The following is a 20,777-nucleotide window of genomic DNA, read 5'->3' as shown; positions in this document are numbered from 1 at the left end:
TGGTTTGCAGCCTAGTGGTCTAGTGACCTGGAGCCTAGCAACTAAAATCACTCTCTGTCCCACCACTTATTCAGATGCCAAAATTCTAATAGAGACAACAACTTGTCATGGGCCAAAACAGGCGTCTGGGATTTGAGCTTCTTCCATGAATGTGAACACTGCTTTGAGGGACCATACCTAGAGGATCAGGGGCCCAGCACAATCTAGGGTATAGAAAGTAGGCATACAGCATTTTATTGAAATCAATACGGCAAGGAAAGAGTCTCATTGACAGGTATGTCATTGTTCCCCCACACTTATAATTAAACACATTGGATAAAGGGTTTAGGTGACACTATGGAGGAAAGCAGTAGACACAGATTAAAAATACCAATACAGAAATATTAGAATATATAAACTAACACACTTTGTTCCTTCCTCAGAAAACATTTACTCTTACAATTCTTGTTTTCTTAAGAAAAGACCTTCACTTTTCTATTTAGTTTAGAAAATACTAAAACAAGATTCATGGATTATAATCATGGAGACCAATTTTGAACAATAGCATCATACTAGCATTAGACACACAACCCCCTGATCAAAATTTCAAATAAAGTAATCTTTCAAATACATTTTCAATATCTGGTTACCAACACCAATACATATTTTTTTCATAGTCTATTTCTTTCTATTTTTCTATCTCCATGTAATTAAAGGAATGTAATTCATGTTTTTAAAATCACTTATGCTTAATTCACCAAAATACTGCATTACTTGATGTACAAAAGGTTTTTACGTTATTTTCAATAAGTATTGAAAACCCTCTCTCCCAAAGACAGAAGTTTTCATTTTTTCCAGAGCTAATTATTATTTTCTTCAGTTACTTTATAATTGTCTTTTCATGGGCAAGCCCATTCCCAGGTGAGAATTAATTTTAGTCCAGTTTGTGTTGTTGCCTGCTAGTACAGTCCTATTCTCCACCGATTGTTTTTCATCAGTTCAGCTCTTTAACTTTTTGCTCTTAATACACATACTAGTTATTCTTATGGCTACAACCTGCTTACTGGGAAATTGCCCACAAATGTAAAAGGACATGTATGGGCTTCTGAAAACTTTCTACCCTCAGGTCATTTTCAGTTCTTGAAAGCATTTTTCTTTCAGACTTTGCTAAACAAGTGAGATGGAGTCCTGGGAAGATGAAATGATAGAAGAAAGGAATAAAGCCTGAGTTCAAAGTTATTTCCAAAGCCGTTTCTAGGAAAAAATAATGATTCATTTTGGAATTCTAATATGGAGCTAACCCCCCAAAACTTAAATGAATCATTTTGCCAGAGGCCCCAAAAAGTACATCAAATTCCCAAATTGTTCATTACCTTTCCATCCAAATTTTATAAGCAATAGGATGTTTATCCTTTATATTAATATGTAATATGGCTTCTAGGGGCAAGGTTCCCTATCTGTAACATAGGTGGTACCAGACTGTAGAAGTTCCAATCCTCCCTCCATGATTTACTAGCTAATTAATTAGGCAAGTTATTTAACTGCTCCTTGCTTTAGTTTCTTTATCTGTAAAAAAGGACAAATAAAGCACCTATTTGATAGGACTGTTTGAAGGTTAAATGAGTTAATATTTATAAAGCAATTACAGATGCTTGTCAAATAAATGATATGATCTCTACTATCCAGTGCAACAAGAACCACCATCACAAGTCACACAACAATTACCTCCTCTATTTCTTATTATGGCTATGCTTTGTCAATAGGGGGATATTTTGTTAGTAGTCTTGAACTTTACCAAAAAGGTGAGTATTTTATTTCAAATTATGAATTTCTGAACAGTTCGCGATATAGCATTCTGCTGTACGCTCAGGGACCCCTTACAGTTTGGAACATGAGAGGCAAAACCAACTCTGGCTTGATATTTGTAAGGGGCTTTGATGTCCAAGGATCCCTCTGAGAAACACTTACTGGTACTGAGAAAAAGAGAGGCTAAGAATGCACTCAAACTGAATTGGAGAACTGCCTGCATTTCCCTCTACTGCCTCTGGAAGAGGTGTGTTATCTAAAGTGCTTTTATCATGAATAATGATTGAGAAACTGCCTTTACTCTCCCGACTACTGTACTCCCAGGCAGAAATCCATGGGCTGATGCCCACAGTTGTCTATCTGGAACTTGGATCTCACACGTTAAGGGCAACTGATCCGCCAGGAGCCCAGTGTGAACAGGCAGCGAAAGGGAGGGGCCAGGACACTGGGTTAGCCAGGTTTCTAAGGTCAGACCCGAGCCCCAGGACTTCTTTCCGCGCCTAGTAATCCAGGTCATTTCGGAATAGGCTATCCTTGCTTATATTTTGAGCTTGGCTTGGCAGAAGAAAGCGTTCTACCTTCTAAAAGGAGAAGCATTTGCATTTGTAGACAGTGCTGGGGAGAGCAAAGCTCATTCTCTCGGGTATGGGAGGATGACTGTCCTGCAACTCCTGCGGGCTGTGACAAAATCTTTGAGTAACGGGCAGTTAGTGAGGTGGAGGTTTGGGGAAAGGCGAGGAGGTTGGTGTGGGACAAGCAAGCAAAGTGCGGAAGCTGTACGGGGATGCTTCTAGAAAGTGGGGTGGGAAAAGGAGCTAGGGAGGGCGTGTGGAGGGAAGGGATCTGTGTCAGAACGTGCGTGTGAGCGGATACAAAACCCAAGAGGGGCGCGAGCAGCGCTGTGCGCGCGAGCGGGAGCGAGGGGCGCCGGCTCGGGGTGTGTACGCCGGGGTGAGTGACACTGAGGGGCGGGCTGGCCGGCCGGCCGGCGGGCGGGGACAGCCTGCGAGGGGCGGGAGTGTCCCTGCGTGGAGCGGGCCGATCGGAGTTGTGTCAGTGAAGGAATCCAGTCTGGGGGCCGAACTGGCTGCGTCCTCCGCCGCGAGCGCCGGCAGCGCGGGGCGAGCTCGGACGGCGCGCGGCCCAGGCAGCGGTTCCCGCTCGGCCCGCCCTCCGCGCCGCAGGGGCCGCCACCGCCGCGGTGCCTCCCTCAGTGACCGCGCCCCCGATCCTCGTTTCCCGGACCGGGACGGAGCGGCCGGCGCTCGGCACAGAGGTAAGCCCGGGATCCTCGGCCGCCGCCGCCCGGGACGCCCTCGCCGCTCCCCGGGCCCGCGCCGGGATGCGCGGCTCGGGCGGACGCGGCGGGGCCTGCACAGCCGGACGGAGGCTCGGCCCGGGCCGCGCGTCCCGCAGCCTGGGCCGCCCAGCCCCCGCCGTCTCCCGGGGCGCTGGGTGTGGCCCCAGCTCGGCGCCGAAGCTGGCCGGCGGCGCCGACCGGACGCGGAGGTCGCCGTCCTTCCTCTCTCCGGCGCGGGCGGGCGGGCGGAAGGAGGTGCCAGGACCGGCGAGCGTGCGGGGACGTGGGCCCGCCCGCCCCGGATCTGATCGGCGGCAGCCTGCGCCTGCCCTCCTCTGCGCGAGCGCCCCCTTCCCCTCGCAGAGCGGAGCGGAACCCACCCGCTCCCGCCGCCCGCAGCCCTCTCGCCGCGAGCCTCGTCCGGACGCAGGGGCCGCGGTCCCGGGAAACCCGCGCCCCTGGGAGCCCGGCGGGGCCGAACGCGGACTGGCCGCGATTGCAGGCGGGGTGGCGGAGTAAACGCCCAGAGACCGGGCCGAGGGACCCAGCGGTCGCGCCGCCGCGTCTGGGCGAGTGGACCGGGGTCCGCAGGCGGCGGCCCCGAAGCCCGAGGCGGCGGCTGAGCGGCGGTGCGGGGAGCTTTCTTTCCGCCCTCAGCACCCTCAACTTTACCCCGTCTCGTAAGATCGGCTCCGCTCGCTCGCACTCTGCTGCTTGCTCGCACTCTATTCGGTTAATACTTACAGCGATCTAGTAGGTGGGGAAGGGCTGAGACTTTACCTGGACGGTGATGCACCGAAGCCTCCCAGCCTCGCAAGTGGAGGTGTTCGATTCTGCGGGGGGTTGGTGTGGACGTTTGTAACTTGTGAGTTTTAGATACCAGCAGTCGTGTTTTTAGACGATGTGAAGGTTTTGGAGACCTGACACTGTAAAGATTCTTTCTGTACAGCATTTCAGCATTTTCTTCTGAGTGTATTGCAGAATCTGTAGCTTGAGACCTAGTGAAAAACCTTGAACTTTTTAACAGCCTCTTTCTTTACTTACAATGTTATGTGTATCTTACTACGCTGATGGACAGTGACTGTAATGGGGTTTGTGGGGGGGGGGGACTTGGTGAAGGGGGGATCCTAGTAAACATAATGTTCTTCATGTAATTGTAGATTAATAACAAAATAACAAAATAAAAAATAAATGTTATGTGTAATATTTTGCACTTGATTAAGTTTTTTAATGTCAGAAACTTTTACTAGCCCTTTCACAAGAAAAGGACGACTCTGAAATTCTAGAACCTATGCAGAGTAAGAGGCTTTATGCCAGTATTTTAAAGAGTGTGGTCGTGTGACCGTTAGGAGATCGTCCTAGTTTCTCTTAAAGGAACAACTCATTGCTATTCTGATTGATCTTGTTTTCTAGAGATCCAGCATACGTGCAGTATGGCTGGGAAGAGAAGAGACAGGAAGTCAAAAATTGCTTCATTCTGAAAAAAAAAATTTTTTTTTCAAGTAAATCCAATTATTTCAAAAGATACTCTGAAAATAAAGACTGAAGTTGCTTTCTGGATAAAGTATTTCCTTGGTCTTATAAAATTGTATCACACTCAGAAAGCATTGTGTTGTGTGGATGAGGACAGTTTTATCAAGTATCTGTAGCGTTTAAAAATATCTGTGTATGATAATATTTGTTGGATCTTTAGGGAAAACTAAACTGGGAATGATTTTTATTTGGACAAGGCAGTACTGCAGTCTTTAATTGGAATTTTGGATTAAACTCAAGCTTTGTTAAAGCCTATTTTGTGCAGCAGCAGAACAAAAAAATATGTTAAATCTGTATCTGTGTGCCTGTAAACACACACACAAACTAAACTGGCCTAGAGGTAATTTGCATAAAAATGTAATCACTTGAATGTAGAGAATATTTAAGAGGATATAGAAAAAACTCAACATCTGGGAAAGGAGTATATTAAGTGGCATTTTTTCTTTCTTTAATCTTTTTCTCTGAAAATATTGAATTATTCCTAGGAATCAATTTAATGTAGGCAAAATAAGACGCCTTCTGTATTCATTTTGTTTCTGGGAGCCCCTGAATGAAAAAGTCTTCAGTTGATCGATTCTGTGTATGTTGAAGTGGCTATTGTGGGGTTAGTTATCTGTGGGCTTCTGAAGCTGCTCTGCTGGCTCTGTAGTAATCATGGAAAGAAAATGCTTAGGCCACACCGTTGCAGTTTTTGAAGCACTGACAGGCGGAAGCTCGCATAGGTTAACTTTGCCTTTCAAATGGAAGTACTTTCTATCAGAAGTTAAGCTTTAGAAATGTTTGTTTTGGTTCTATCAGTTTCTCAGTCTGTGATCATAGAATTGTGTTGTTAACAATAAATATTCAGTTATAGCTTATGTATTGATGGAACCTAGATGGTCTTCATTCCCTTTACACAGTTTAAAAAGCATCTTATGAGGTTAGAAGAACTTTTGGTTGCAGTTTGATAAAATGGAAGATGTTGAGGTTGCTCATGGTGAAATCTAAGCTGCTGCCACCTGTCTGGTCATATGATAAGAGTGGAATGGGTTTCAAATACAATAGGCAAATACTGTTTACTCTCTGCCCCCTAGTATTTCTTCCCTCATTATCTTCTGTAGACCCTTTAGTGTTAGTTGACTGTGATAATGGAATCATATGGCTGTTATAATTTTTGTACACAGAACAGTAGCTTTTACAAGCATGAGACAGGACATGAGGGCAGATGTATATAATATGGACAGATTTAAGTATGGAGTCTGTTTATTGATCTCTGAATGTGCATGATTCAGCTAATCAGTTCATACCATCACTGTCCTACCTTTGATTGTAATCACACAATTAAGGGATGATTTTCAAGATACAGAGTTAAAAACCCAGTATACAGTTAGAAGAAAAACAAACATTTCTTTTTACTTCCCTTTTTTGAAGTAGTCTGCTATGAAGGTGTTAGTTCCTTGACACATCAAAATGGCTAATTTGGAGTTGTGATGCTTGTTATGTAAATAGGCCATATGTTGAATTTCTACAGAAGTTTATTTGTTCAGTGTTGTGGTAATGGATAGAATCCAGTAAGTACCATAGCTAAGAAAAATAGTCTATGAAGATGTATTTCTTTCTACTATTTATATCATTTCCATTATTTTTGTTTAATAATTTATGTTTTTATTTTCTAATAAAAAATACTTAAATGTGATGGTCTTATCTATTCGGACATCATACAAGTCATTATCTCTAGACTGACACAAACTCCTTTTCCATTTATGCACCTGCTTAATAGGGTTTTCACATAGGATGCCCTAATCTCAGGCTAACGACTACATGCCTGATACACTTTTCATATTTTTGGCTAAACCTGTTGCTTTCTCAATGAAAAGACTTTCCATTTCTTGATACTCTTAACTGTCTCTTCATCACCTAGATTGGAGACCTAGGACCCATCCCTGACTCGGTTCTCTTTCATTCCCCCAGTAAAACTGTGCACCAAGTCCTGTTCACTGGTGCTTTGTAACAGCTTCTCAGAGCTAACCCCCACATTTCCTTTGTATCCCTCCCTCTCCCCGTGATGGCCCAGCCACCAGCCTTCACTGTTCTAGGATGATTATGGTCGTCTACATCTTGGACTCTCTATAACTGAGTTTTCCCCATTCTACACACTTCTACCACATCATCCTCCCGGTAATTCTTTTCCTTAGAACGTCTCTCCAAGGATCATCTCACAGGAAGGCTGTGTTGAACTGGCTTATCTGATAATAAAACTGGTGCCCTATCCACTAGTTTAAATACTGTTCATACCCCCTCTTCCTTTAGTGTGACCTCTTGACCTAGTTTTAATGTGCCTCACAGTTTTGTCCAAATTGGACTAACTTTATCTTCTACTTCTTTCCAATGTGAGCCCTACTTTTCCTATGAATTGGATCTCAACTTCCCTTCTCAAGATGACTTTGTTTCCTTTTGTACATGCTCTGCATTTTAGAAAGTCTTCCTTTTTCCTCTAACCCAGTCACAATTTCCAGGTTCAAGTCGACCTGCCCTGATCATGTTACTCTCATTGGTTTCTTTCTCTTCTGCCCTTTTATCTGCATCATTCCTCTTGACTATCAGATACTCTCTTCTACTGTTGTGTGTGTAATTTTTGCAACTAGATTGCAAGTTCCTTGAGGGCACTGATATTCCTTTCTTTGAACCATTTATGGGCCCTTGGGTAATGAACTTGATAAATACACCTGTGTAATCAATAAACTCTAAGGGTGATTTTTTTCTAAATGATGGGCTTTGATATTGCCCGTGTACTGTTCACCACTGTGTCCCCGAGTCTAGCCTGCAACTTGACACTTTGTCATGACTTCAATAAATATTTGTTAACATAGAAATTAATGTTGACACTGGGTAAAGGGGACAGGCATTTGAAGGAGGCATCTGTCAAGGAGTTTTTTCCCATTTTTCTTCAGTAGTTCTAATCAGCCTGTCCGTTCATCAGCTGTGAGGATTCTGAGGCCTTGGTGGTTTTCAGAGTTAAAATAGTGCTGGAGGCTGGCAGTTGTGAGTTGAAATTAAGGAGGCTGTCTTTATTTTAAGGTGGAGTGATGGGTCCCATTAGTGAGCAAAAATAAAAGCAGGCTTTATGCCAGTATTTCATACATAAAACAATAATGCTAGAGTTGTTAGTTATATAAAAGTTCAGCTGACTTGGTTGTAAAATCTCAGACTGTATTCAGTCGTAAAATCGCAGCCTTTTCATGTAAAAGCTTCCTTATAAATTAAAAAAAAAATCATATAGGAGATCCATCTGGGGAAGAAAGGTGAAGTAGGGAAAGAGTTGGCACACTCATCACACTGTATTCAGGACAAAATTCAATTCTTTCAACTTTGTGCAAGGCTCTCCAGGAAGGAGTTTATAGACTAGCAGGAGAAAGAACACAGGTATCCTAGAGACAAAAGTCTAAGGGCTCAGAAGAGAAAATTTCCTTTTGTTAGGGAGTGGTGGGACCTTCCTAAAGTGACAGCTGTTTAAGCTGATTATTGAAAGGATTTGGATACAATTTCAATAGCTATTATTGGGAATACAGAGGTGGGGGAATGGTGGTGAGGAGGGGCTAGTGCAGAGGAGGCATTCTAGGGCTTTCCGACTGTATGTAAGTCAGTGCTCCCTGGCTACTGCTGCTTCTAAGCTGAAATCCCACTAGGGCCCTCCTGAGCACTGGTGGTCTGCAGTGGTCAATAAGGAAACCTAAAGGATGTACGGATACCTGCAATAATTACTTTCAGTGCCAAGTGCTGAACTGACCATGACATAAAGCATAAAATAAATCTTGTAAGCAGTATAATCAGTGCTTTCCTGGCTGGCATCCAACTTGCTTAGAAGGCTCAAAAAGGCCTCTTGCATTATGGAAATACTGCACTGAAGGTTAAAACATTAATAGTGATGTAAATAGGGGAGGTCTACCTCGATTGTGGTTCCCAAGTAGCCAGCCATCTGTGGGACACTGCCCAGTGCTCAGTAATTTAGGAAACATACTCTTATGTAGCACCCTGGTTCTGATTCTATAGAACTACCCTCAGATGGATGGTAAAACTAGAACCGATGACAGGTTTGGGTCAGTATAAGAAAGGTCGTCCTATTATAGATTGGCTATTTCATGAGGTGGTAAGCTCCCCCATGGCTAAATGTAGCCAGGTTCAGGCTATTATCACACAACATCTCATTTAAATACATGGCTATATCCTTTCTTCCTCAAAACAGTACTTAAAAGTACATACTCTTATTATCCCCACTTCACTGAAGAATAATATTGAAGCCTAGAAAGGTTGAGTAGCAAGTGGTTTGTAGAGCATGTATTGAACTCAGGCAGTTTGAGGGCAGAGACTCCATGTGTACGGTGAAGAAGAAAGGATACAAACATTGGATGGCCATGAGGATGTCCAAGGACCCTTCCAAACACTAGGATTGATTCTTTAATTCTCTTTAGGGACGAAGATACTATTTGTCCCAAATCACTAATTCATTATCAACAACACCCAATTCCTAGAAATTCATAACACACTGAATACAATTATCATTGTCACCATGATACTTATCACTTATTGATCATTTCATTTAAACCTCCCAGTGATCTTGGGTCTTGCAAGGTGGGGATTATGAACCATTTTAAGAGGGGAATGCTGACACTAAGGGAAGTTGCATAACTTGATCAAATCTGCAGAGTTGATAAGTGGCAGATGAATCTGGTGTCTGAGCCCAGGCCTTGGGTTTTTTCTTACACAACCTGTGAGGTAGTACATAGTAATATTGAAAATATTTACTAATCACTTCAGCACAGACACTGACTAATCAGAGAGGCCACTAGTTATAACCTGAGGTGATGTTTAAGGGAAGCCCAAAGGTATATGAAGGTCTTGGTAATATACCAAGACCACAGATGCAGAGCTCCAGAAAACTAGTGTCTTCTTTCTGTGTTCCACATTTATCTGATTTATACATGATACATAGTACTATTAAAGAAAAAAAAAAGACCTCATGTATAATTATATTTCATTTATATTTCTAAATACAGAAAAATAATTTTGTAGTGGTAATGTTACATCTTCTGTATAAATGGCAGGATCTTCTTCCCCACTTCTTTTCTTCCCAATTGAGACTAATCTCCCTGGACACTACCCCCTCTTGCTTCTTCAGGGTCTCAACCAACCTTTTCTTTCTGTACCTAAGTATGTGTATATCTTTCTCATCTTTTATAAGAACAGAAGACAAGACCATCAAAATTCTCCTGGCCCCTTCTTTCTTGGTCTGGCTATGTTCCATCTCATTCCTGGTCTTAGAAAGCCACTCTTTGAGGCCTTCAGGCAATCCCTGTACTTCCCCACCTACCCTTCCTTTCCAACCCTCTATGGCTCACTCTTCTCATAACCACCACCTCTGTCCCTCAGATCACTGTATTCGTTGTCTGGGATTCTTCATGAATTCTTACCCTGTATGCTGCATTTGGTGCTACTGATCACTCTCTGCTACTTGAAACTTTGCCCACCTGTTTTCTGAGTCTTTCCTCTCCTCTGCCCTTTTTCCTATTGCCCAACTATTCTGTAGTAGACTTCTCTGTAGGTCCTCTCCTCCTCCCAAGCCTTAGCATCCTCTTAAGTTCATCCTCTTTAATCCCCCTGCTCACTGTTCACATTTGTCTGGGGGGCAGTTCACCCAGTTTTCTTCTGTTGCCACTGATTCCTAAATTTACAGTTTCATCCTTTAACTCTTCTGATATCTGCTGCAGGTGTCTAAAACTCAGCAAGTTCAAAACTCCACTTCCAAAGCCAGCATATTCCTCCTATGTTCACTGTGTCAATTAATGAAGCCTACTTCACCAAGTTTAAAATCTGGGACTTGTTCTATATTCCTCTCTCTTCCTCAACGACTATGTTGCACTGATCACCTCCTCAGGCTCTTTTAAACCTGCTCTCACCTGTCAGGACCATTACCACCATTCCTGCCTTGTCACTTCTCTCGAAGATAACTGCAGTAGTCTCCTAACTGGTCCCTCTGCCTTCTGCCTGGCCTGCCTCCAATCCATTCCCCACACTGCTGTCTTTCTAAAAGGAAAATTTGATCACGACCCTGTGCTGTTTAAAATCCTTTGGCAGAATCACTGCTTCTCCAGGATAAAATCTAAGCTCCCTAGCGTGGCACAAAAGCTCCTTTGTGATCTGGGCTCTCCCTTCGTGTGTATTAAAGTCTTTTCTAATGATCCGGGTCCCTACTGTCTACCTGCCCAAAGCATCCCCTACTAAAGGAAATGACTTATTTCAGGAAAGAAATGAGAGGAGAGATTGGAACACAGAAGATATTACAGAATTGTATTGTCTAGTACTGTAGCCACTAGCTGCATGTGGCTATTTAGCACTTGAAATGTGGCTAGTCCAAATTGAGATGTGCTATGAGTACTAAATACACCACAGGCTCAAAGACTTTCTATGAAAAGAACATAAAATATCTCATTGACAAATTTTATCATTGATTACATGTTGAAGCAGTAATATTTTGGATATAGTGGGTTAAATAAAATATTAAAATTAACATGCTTCTTTGTACTCTTCTTTTTAATGTGGGTACCAAAAGATTAAATTATCTCTGTGGCTGGCATTGTAGTTTGATTGGACAGCATTGTTACAGCACATCTCCTCACTCCCAGGAGATGCTTCCTATTTGAGTCAAGCCCATGAGCTTTTTGAATGATTATGTCATCCCTGCAAGTATAGAGAAGCAGCAATCGGTCAGTTTCTTAAATCCAGAAATGTCAAGTGCTTTGGATAAGATTTATAATTGGAGAGACAGACTGAAAGCTACAGCCAGGATTTATACATACAGTATGCACAGAGCTGAAGTCAAGATTGAAGCACATCTGTCCCCCAGGCTTACCCAGTCACTATTGGGAGTGGGAAGCAGGGATACTCATGTGGTGGAGGGGGGATTGGAGACAGGAACAAGAGAAGGGCAAGCGGAGTCACAGTTCCTAGAAGCCTTCTACTTCTGAGGCAGCAGGCAGAACACCAAGAGCCCTGCCTAGGTCTCTGAGATCTCCATCCTGCCAGTGATGCTTCCTAGTGGCCTAAGTCCCATCTCCCCTACTCTTACTGGCTCTAGGATCCTGAGCAAGCTAATGAATCAGTGGGTCTTGAACCTTAATAATATGTACATCAGTCATTGTGCATCAAACAAAATGATGTGCCAAACAACGGGAAAGTGCATTATAGAAGTTAACACCTTGATATACTGGGGGCAGCCATCTGTGGACCCATTGGCCCACTGAGGAAGGGTATATGGCCTGTGAGAAAGACCCAGAAGATGTTCTGTGTCTCCAGAGAGATGCAAGCAGAAAAGCCAAAGAAAAGAAAATCTGGTTTCCTATCCTAGTGATAGGAAACCAGAATTCATCAGTTTGGAGCAGGAGAGAAAAACCTGAATGTGAGGGGAAGAAACCATGATTATCAACCAAAAATTCACAGGATCAGATTCCAGTGAGGTTTGATAGGCAGTGTGATGTGGCACGTTCTCTCCTGGTGGTTTGCATGGTGTTCTGAAAACAATCCCCCTGAGCAGTTGTTTTTACTTGCTTTTACATGTTAGGCATGAGTGTAGGAGTCTGTTAAGGGGAAAGGTCCTTGTGCTCAAAATAAAAGATTCAAATGTATGCATCTGCAGAAAATGGCCTGAGAAAATGGTGGCCACCCTGATGCAGTTATTTCTCCACATTTTCTGGCTCCGGGACCCGTTTAGGCCCTTTGCAGGAGGGTTACTGCTCCCTTGCATCTGTGCCTTGGTGACTGTCCAGTAGAGTGGCCATGCAGTTTCCCCTGCCCAGGCAGTTTACCTAGGAAGCCATTTTTCTTGGGTAACAAGGTTTTTACTTTGTGCCCCAGGTTCTACTTGGCCTCCCACGTTCCCAGGTCCCTGCTTTGAGTTTTTGTGGGAATCCCAAGCTGCCTTGGATAAGGGTCCCATTATATGTCCCCAAGCCTTCTTAGGACAATAGTCTTGCCTGTGCCAGTCTTGCTACAAGCCCTTGGATGAGTCCCTGCAACTGCCTTCCAAGCTCTTCAATACTGACACCTGCCAACAACGGGCAGGAAACTCAGTTTAACAGATATTTGTGGAATTGAATCGCTTGCCTGGTTATTAGCTGATCCCTGGTTCCAGACCCCTGATACCAAACACTGCTTATTGGCTGCCCCACTCACCTCTGGGTTCCCTTGGTACTGTATGTGCAACTTGGGAAAAGAAGAGAAAGACAAGTATGGGGTTGATTTTCCTAAATTATGTTACTTCTCTTCTTTGTCTCCTGTTGGAAAGCTGGTCTTACGTGTGGGTAAGAAAGGTGGCTGTCTTTATGGTGTGATTTCAGAATCCATACTACTCAAAAGGACACTTCAAATATCAACAGCTTCTCTTTCCTACCCCTTAATATGTGAAAGCTGACATTATAAAAACTGTTCCCTTTCCTAAGACCAGTATGATTTAGAAGAAAAAGACAATTTGGCACTTGAAGGACTTGGTTTTGACTTAGGTAATTGGCTGGCTGTATGAAATTGAGCAAATTATTTAATCTCCCTGAATCTCAGTTTTCTCATGTATGAAGTGAAATTAAATAATACTTGTTTCATTATGATTTTGTTATGATAAATAAAACAAAATATAAGGTGCCTGGCCTGAAATGCACATGCTATGGGAGTGGTAACTTACACTTATTAGACATGTGCTCCATTTGCTGAATAGTTTTATGGATCCTTCCCTGAAGCTGATAGGGAAGAAGATAAAAATCTGGGCTGGGGGGGCCCAAATCTCACCCAACCAGGACTGAAAAAGAACCAAAAGGAAGTTGTCTTCATATTTTGCTCAAGGCCGGGCCTGCCTGATGGTTTGCATTTGTGAAAATACTCATCTGGGATTCTGAGTACACCATGAAGCCGTGGGGAAAAAGGCATGTTTATATCTTCTGCCAGGATAACATAAGAATAAACAGCAAGTTTTTGAATCTGAATCGTCAGGTGTACTGCCATCAAAATAAGCTTTTAATTCTATGTTGATAACTTACAAATAAAGGAAGCTGCTAAAACACCCTGAAAAGGAAGATTCACATACACATTAGACACCAGGGACAATTTTACACTTATTTCGTTGGATCCTTTCTTTCTTTACTGTGGGTATTTGGGAAGTTCTTTTCTGTGTTCTTTATTATTTCCAAGAAGGGGGGAAAAGCTTTAGTGATCTAAGGAAAGAAAGGTTCTGATTGGAAGCAATATTGTTCTCAGTGTGGGCTGACTTTCACATGTTATCATGATTGTTAATATAGGACCTAGCAAACCCATTTATTGCCGGGCCATGAGCAGCAGTGAGATAGTCTGGTCTGACATACTGCCACTTCGGATCGAGGAGTGTTTATTATAGGAACGTGGGCAGTCCTAAAGGGGAGAGCGGGAGATGTTATGCTGATCTAGAAGGTCTTTTGTCTTTTCTCATTTATTTTCCGTGTGAAGTCTGAATGGTGGACTGGATTCAGGCCATGATTGGGCTGCCAATGACTTCCACGGCTGTTGATGCAATTGATCACCCTGCCATAATGCCGTAGCCTCGGCATAGTGTCATATTAAAATTGTGAACACTCCAAGGGAAAATGTAAATCTGCTGGCCCTGAAATTAAAAGTAAAAGCATTTAAAAATATTATTTAGTGCTGGTTTGTGGCATTGAATATGTATACTCATTTATTGTTATGATAGTTTCAGAGCAAGAACTGTTTCAGCTGCAATGGATGATAACAATTGAGGTTGCCATGAGAACATTAATTTATAATTTCCCAACTTTGGTAGAATTTCATCTTCTGGACTCTTCTAGATTGCATTTATATTTATAGTAACTTCTCGTTTATTAAGCGAGACACATTTAGATATTGCCTACAAAGATGCACTAGGTGTACCTTCATGTAACTTACTGATGTGGAATGAGAATCATAGAATGTGGGCATTGGAAAGGGATAGTGGTTACTGTGGGCTGAATCCCTTCCCCAGTATTCCAGTCGCCAGCTGCCATTAGAGCCCTGCCAGGAAGGAGGAGTTCAGCTTGTGATGCCGAGGAGCTCTGATGACAGCAACGTGCAGTGCTTCTAGATCTTAAGCCCCTTGAAACTGGGGCCTGACTCTTGTGGTTGGGCCAGTACTCATTATCAAGAAGGCAGACAAAACTACTGAAATGTGCCTCCACACAGCTTTCCTGGTCATCTCCCATCTCCCTGTGGAGAACCACAGAATGGAAGTGCACCTTCTGTGGGGTGGCTGCTCAAATATTTGACCATAGCTTTTGTATCACCTACTGGAAGTCTTGTCTCTCCAAGCTTACATGGTCCCAGTTCTTCCACCTCCCGCTTCCCATCCTGTTAACACTCCTTTCATTCCCTGCTTCTCTCTGCCTGGGCCGTTTTAAAAGTGAGGCATCTTGAACACACCACCACTCTTGAGTTCACTGCGCAGTAGAAAAGACAGGCCTGCTGTTAACTCCTCGTTCAGGGCACCCTTCTTTTATTAATCTAGCCAAATATTGTGTTGACTTCCATTTTAAATCGGGGTCAGCATGTTGTGGGTTTACATCCAAAATCAAATAAAACTTCCCAGTCTTTTTCGTAACGATAGCTGCAAAGGGCAATCTCCCTTAGTCTGTACTCGTGAGCTGAATTGTGTGACCCTATGTAGAGGACTCCACATTTATCCTTGTTACATTTTGTCTCTTTGGGTCAAATCACTTTTCCTCTCTTTCAAGACTTTTGAATTCTAATTTTTAAAAAAATTCAACCTATTAGTGATACTTCTTTCACTTATTCGTGAACTACACATTTGAGAGTGGTGCTTTATCTGTCATTGTTAAAATGTCATCCAATACAGGCCAAAGATAGAGAACCCTGTGACTCTCTACAGGAAACTTCTTGATATCAATATGTGAATTTTGTTAGTTTTCTTTAAACTGGTTTGATAATCTCACAATGTTTACTTTCCCGTCCTTAGGCTAAGTGGATAGAGTCAGGAAATAATTTAGTCAAAGGCCCCAGTAACTCTATCATCATTGATCCCCTTACTTCCAATCATAGAACCTCTGGGAAACGAAACAAGATCTAACTCAGAGTAAATTTTAGATTACATTAATTTTTCTTTTGAAAAATTTACTGAAAAGCATATCTAAATAACCTTATTCTTAATTTATTTAAAAAATAAATTTGTAAAATAAATTCATGCCTCACCTATAATTTCAACTTGTAGGAACTTGTGTGGTTCAAAGGAATTGCCTTTTTTATATATCATTCAGTTCTCTGTATGGAATCACTGCTCTGAAAATGAATTGGTGGTGTGACAAGACATCACTCCTTAGGTGTCACTCTAACACATCATTATAGTCACACCTCCTGGGATAGACAGTAATCAGGCTGAGGCATGTCCAAATAGTGTGCCAGGGTCTACGTAAATGACAGTATCACTTAACATGTCCATGACAGAGAAGGCTCTGATGACATCATGTCACTAATGGATGTGTTTTCTCTAAGAAGAAAATTCTTTATTATTTGAAAAGAAGTTTTTTCCCATCACACAAACTCTTTGACTTTTTATATTCATATCAAATATCTGTCAAATATACATATGGTACTTTCTGTTTTATATTTTGTTGTATTCATGTACAAAGTTTTTTTTTTCACATGCTCTTTATCTTGGACTCAATAGAAAGAAAAAAATAATTTAAAGGAATGGTAGCAGTGAAGAACCCAAGTCTCTAATAAGTCAAGGAATAAACTAGTGCTTCAGGAAAATAGTAGTATATATGTAATACTTTACATTTTACAAAGCACTCTAACACTTTGCCTTTTTGAAAAAAAATTTGAGATTGTAAAAATAATGCATGCTCATTGAATTTGGGAAAGATACTGAAAGGGATAAAAATAATTAAAAGTCAGCTAAAATTTTCACCACCTAGAGATTGTCATTGTTAGTATCTGGTGTATTTTCTCTCCAGATACACAGGTGTGTGCGGTCATGGTTATGCGTGCATGCATATGGTTATGTGTGTGTTCAACCTCACCTCATGGTGTATCTAGGAAGTTTGTACTGAAGAATCAGCATGACATAGTAGTTAAAAGTGCTTTGGAATCAGGCACTTCAAGTTTTCAGTCCTGCCTATGCTACTAATGTAGTGACAGTAAATTGCTTAAACTATCAAAACTTCAGTTTCTACTTCTATAAAATGGGGATAATATTGGTATGCATTATAAGATTAGTAAGATAATGCGTATGAAGTTCATAGCATGGCTTCAGTATGGCTCACAGTAGAGGCTCAGTTAATGTGAGATACTGTTATTAAATGAGTTTTCTTGCCTGTTTTCCTCACTTAAATTCTAAGGTAGCAATTTTGCTTGTCATAAAACATTATTTGAAAAATATTTGGAATGGCTGCATACATTTCAGCATATTAATATATGCTAATATAATCATTTCCTTATTCTTAGACCATTTCCAATTTTTTGCCATCATAAAGAGCACCACAGTTAATATCCTTTACGTTATTTTTTGTGTATAGACAACAGATTCAAAATGAATAGCTAATGGCATTTTATAGAGAAGAGGAAAAAAGCTAACAATTCTTTAGTGTCTGCTAATGTGCCAGGCTACATGCTAGGTGTTTTTACAGCCAAATTCTCACTTAACTCTTCCACAGCCTCTTTGAGGTAAATCTGTTGCCCCCATTTTTCAGATGAAAAAGCTCTGAGGGGAGATAAGCAGGTTGCTCAAGGTCACAGAGACAGTGGTGGTAGAGATGGTATTTGAAGCCAGCTGTCAGATTTCAAAGCTTTAAGCTTTTCCATTCTGGCGTGCAGTTCATGCTTATCCTTTTCAGGCTGGCGTAATGAATAGCTACCATTGTACTTTTCATGAAATGTCACTTGGTGCCACGTAAAAGATAGGATACTTGGCTGGAACTCTTGGCTTACTCAATAGTACCTCTTGTGTGTGCATGTTCTTATATATTTTGGAAATAAGCCTCATTGAAATGAGGTGTTAACTGAAGGAAATAAAACATCGATATGATTATTTGATGAACACAAACCTCAGGGAAGAAAACATTTATTTAGCCATTAACCCAAAAGTAGTCTTTGTTTTAGTTGTGTGGTCTAGGCCATAATTACTTATCTCCCTAAGAATGAGAGTATTTCACAAAGACTAATATAGGAATTAAACAATAATAACAGCCAGAGTATATTGATTACTATCAAAAGGAATTTTAAGTGTCATTACTTGTGTATGAAGGTTCAAAAGGAAAACTTCAGCTTTAGCTGTGAGGTGATGCATCAGCAAAGAGCTGTAATAATTGCTCGAAGTATAAATATAGGTATACGGGAGATATAAAGTATACTGGGATTAAACCCCTGAAGAATTACTTGGTGAACTGACAGGTTGTCTTTAAAAAGTCAGCCATTTGGAACATTTATCATGGCAGCTCTGAAATCTGACTTATAGCATGTAGCATGGCAGTCAATTTTGTAGGAAAAATGCATAATTAATTATCAAGATCAAGATATAGGTATTGCCAGTCAGTACCTAACAGTTTCTTAGAACAAAGGAGCAATTGAAGTTGTCTTTTAATAGGGTAATCCTTGTATGTCATTTTGTGGGTTTTAGTTCTTAGTAAAAATGAAAGGAAAAAAAACCCTCTAGTAGTACTATTTCATATCCAAGAGGCACTTTTTGGCAGAGTTTTTAACCAACTATTGTCTTGTCAAGAAAGCTATCTTTGGTTTTTGAGATCTTGAATTTACATAACCCTTGAATTTATATTACACATTCTTGACTTAGTTGTTTCAGTTTTCCTTCAGTCATTTTAGTTCTTGCAAGGGAGAAACAGTGTCACTCATAGCTCAAAAACTAAAAAGGTCTTGTCTCTTTTAGAGATAGTGCATGACCACCCACTTGGCCTGTTGAGAGGATGTTCCCTACAGTGGCATTTGCACGTGGGAGGGGCCCAGCAAGTTAAATTTGGGTTCTGCACACAACCAGTGAGTAGTTAGAACTGGGCACAGAGAATTGGATATGAATCTACAAATTGGATCCAAGATGTGGCTCTACTGCATTGTAGCTGTCTCACCCTGGGCAAAGTGCTTTCCTGTCTCTGAGCTTCAGCTAAATTCTAAAACATTTTCAGAATCCCAGTTTGTAAACACCAACACGTTTACTGCTACTGAGCTCTCACATGGAGGGAATGACAACTGAGTAGTCAGAGAGCATGTAGAAGGTTCTCTGTATTGAGCAAACCACTTGGTTAACTCAAAAGTGCATCTATGATTAATTTCCAAGTTATTGATTAATGATGACAGGTCATTCCTCTTGAGGAGAAGCCCATTTACCATTTAAAATTTTTTCAGATGGATAGTGGAAATATTTGTAAAATACATGTAAAAACATACCACTCCTGGGGCAACCGTCCCAGACTGCTAACTCTTTGCATATGCTTTATCTAGTAATAATGAAACGGACCCTATCTCTGCCCTGGAAACCCCTGGAGCCTAGCTTGAAGTCTCCTCAAAGCTCACTCCAATGGAGTATCCCTTTGACAAGGGATGGAGTCCCTTAGCATCAACAGGTAGTTCCTCCAAACACAATCAAGACGTTTATAAAAGTAGACACTTAGCTCTATTATGTTATTCCAAGATAGAAGTAAAACTTGTATATTTGATGCATGATGTTGCTTTCAATAAAAAGACTGTCAGGTGGAAAAACATGTTCCAACAAGATTGCATTAATAAAAAAGTAGAGGAAACTCTTTGGTTATTAAAGTAGACATGTGGCTGGAGGGGAGAAGGTAAGAAAACAAGAAATAAGGATTTTAACACTGGGTAGTGTCCATGCAAGCTTTTCAGAAGTGTCTCCTGGATTTTCCCCCAGTTCTGGTTGTGTCAGTAAGAGCACAGAAGTCTGAGTCTACTTCTGAGTCTGGCTGCAAGAAAGTAACCCCAGCACTGGGGCTGCACTACTCCCCTCCCCTGGGCTGCTGTGGGCTAACCGCCCTGCCTCTTATTGCCTCCCAAACAGTCATAGTGGCCCTTCCTCTCAGTCCTTTCAAAGGACAGAATTTGTTCATTGGCCACCCTAGATTGGGCTATACTTTAGGACCCCTGTGAAGGTGTTTCAGGCAATTCATGATTGAAATGTCTCCGCAGCATTCCTCAGGGATGAGAGTGTGAGCTGGGTGCTGGACATCTCAGACAAACCTCCATGACCATTTAGCAGTGGAGGCCCAGGGGTCCTCAGACTCCTTAAGCATGCTGGCTGGTAATGGCTAAACTGCTCACAGTACTCATTTTGAGTCAGTTTATAAATTTTATTTCTCCTTCTTTGGAAGCTATTCTGAATTTCCCTCATTTGCTTTGCTACCACATTTCATTCAGCTCATTTCTTTATCAGCTATTTCCTGTGTGACTGTTTTGTGCCAGGCACTGTGAGAGGAATAAAGCATAATCAGACACTAAAAAGGAAAGAACATTATATTCCTCTGGTAGAAAGCAAGATATACTTCAGAAGTTGGTAGAAATATGTAAATTATTGTTATTATTTTGCTGTACTTTCTACAATAAATTGTACTACTCAAAAATCTATACCAGCCATCATTTGTGTAGCAAATCCCATTATAATGAAAATTCCTGTTATCTGTGATTTTAGCAAGTATCATTAGAACATAGTTCCAGTAAGTGGAAGCCTTTGGACAGTCCCTTGGGTGGGCTGAAGGGGGACCTGACCTATATATAAAGGTTTTCATGGTTTTGATATTTTTCATTTCCGCATGTCAACAAACACCTGACTTGATATTAAAGCCGGTTAAATCAATATTTCTTGCTATAGTCAAGTTATAGCAACATACATTCAAGGGCAGCATATCCCCAACCGCCATATTTTGTTGAGCACATATATTTTATCATAAACCTAGCTGACTGAACTACCTTCAGATGAATAGGATGAAAATACCACCATAGCTGCCATAAAAAAAAAGAAAAGCCATTTTAAAAAATCATGCCTCTCATCCCCCATGTAAGCAATCCCATAACTCATTTGCTGACTTTAATCATAATGACAATACAGAAAAGATCTTGATTGTGGTAGCTGTAGTTTCTT

General features: G+C 41.5%; 1 protein-coding gene across 3 annotated transcripts in view; it reads left to right on the top strand.

The window, feature by feature from the left end:
* Nucleotides 1-2,673: 2,673 nt before the first annotated feature.
* The window catches only part of SPATS2L (spermatogenesis associated serine rich 2 like), a 160,635-nt gene continuing 142,531 nt past the window's right edge, over nt 2,674-20,777 (top strand). Inside the window, exon 1 of one of the 3 annotated variants that reach the window (XM_073218564.1) lies at nt 2,674-2,736. The gene's annotated coding sequence lies outside the window, so the exon portion shown is untranslated. Of the gene's footprint in view, nt 2,737-2,845; nt 3,062-3,746; nt 3,766-20,777 lie in introns of those variants that run through there. The other 2 variants (XM_073218563.1, XM_073218558.1) reach the window with 2 other exon arrangements.

Source organism: Manis javanica, chromosome 12 (genome assembly GCF_040802235.1).
Source record: "Manis javanica isolate MJ-LG chromosome 12, MJ_LKY, whole genome shotgun sequence".
NCBI lineage: Eukaryota > Metazoa > Chordata > Mammalia > Pholidota > Manidae > Manis > Manis javanica.
The sequence above is the reverse complement of the archived record's forward strand: the minus strand, read 5'-3'. Positions and strand labels throughout refer to the sequence as shown.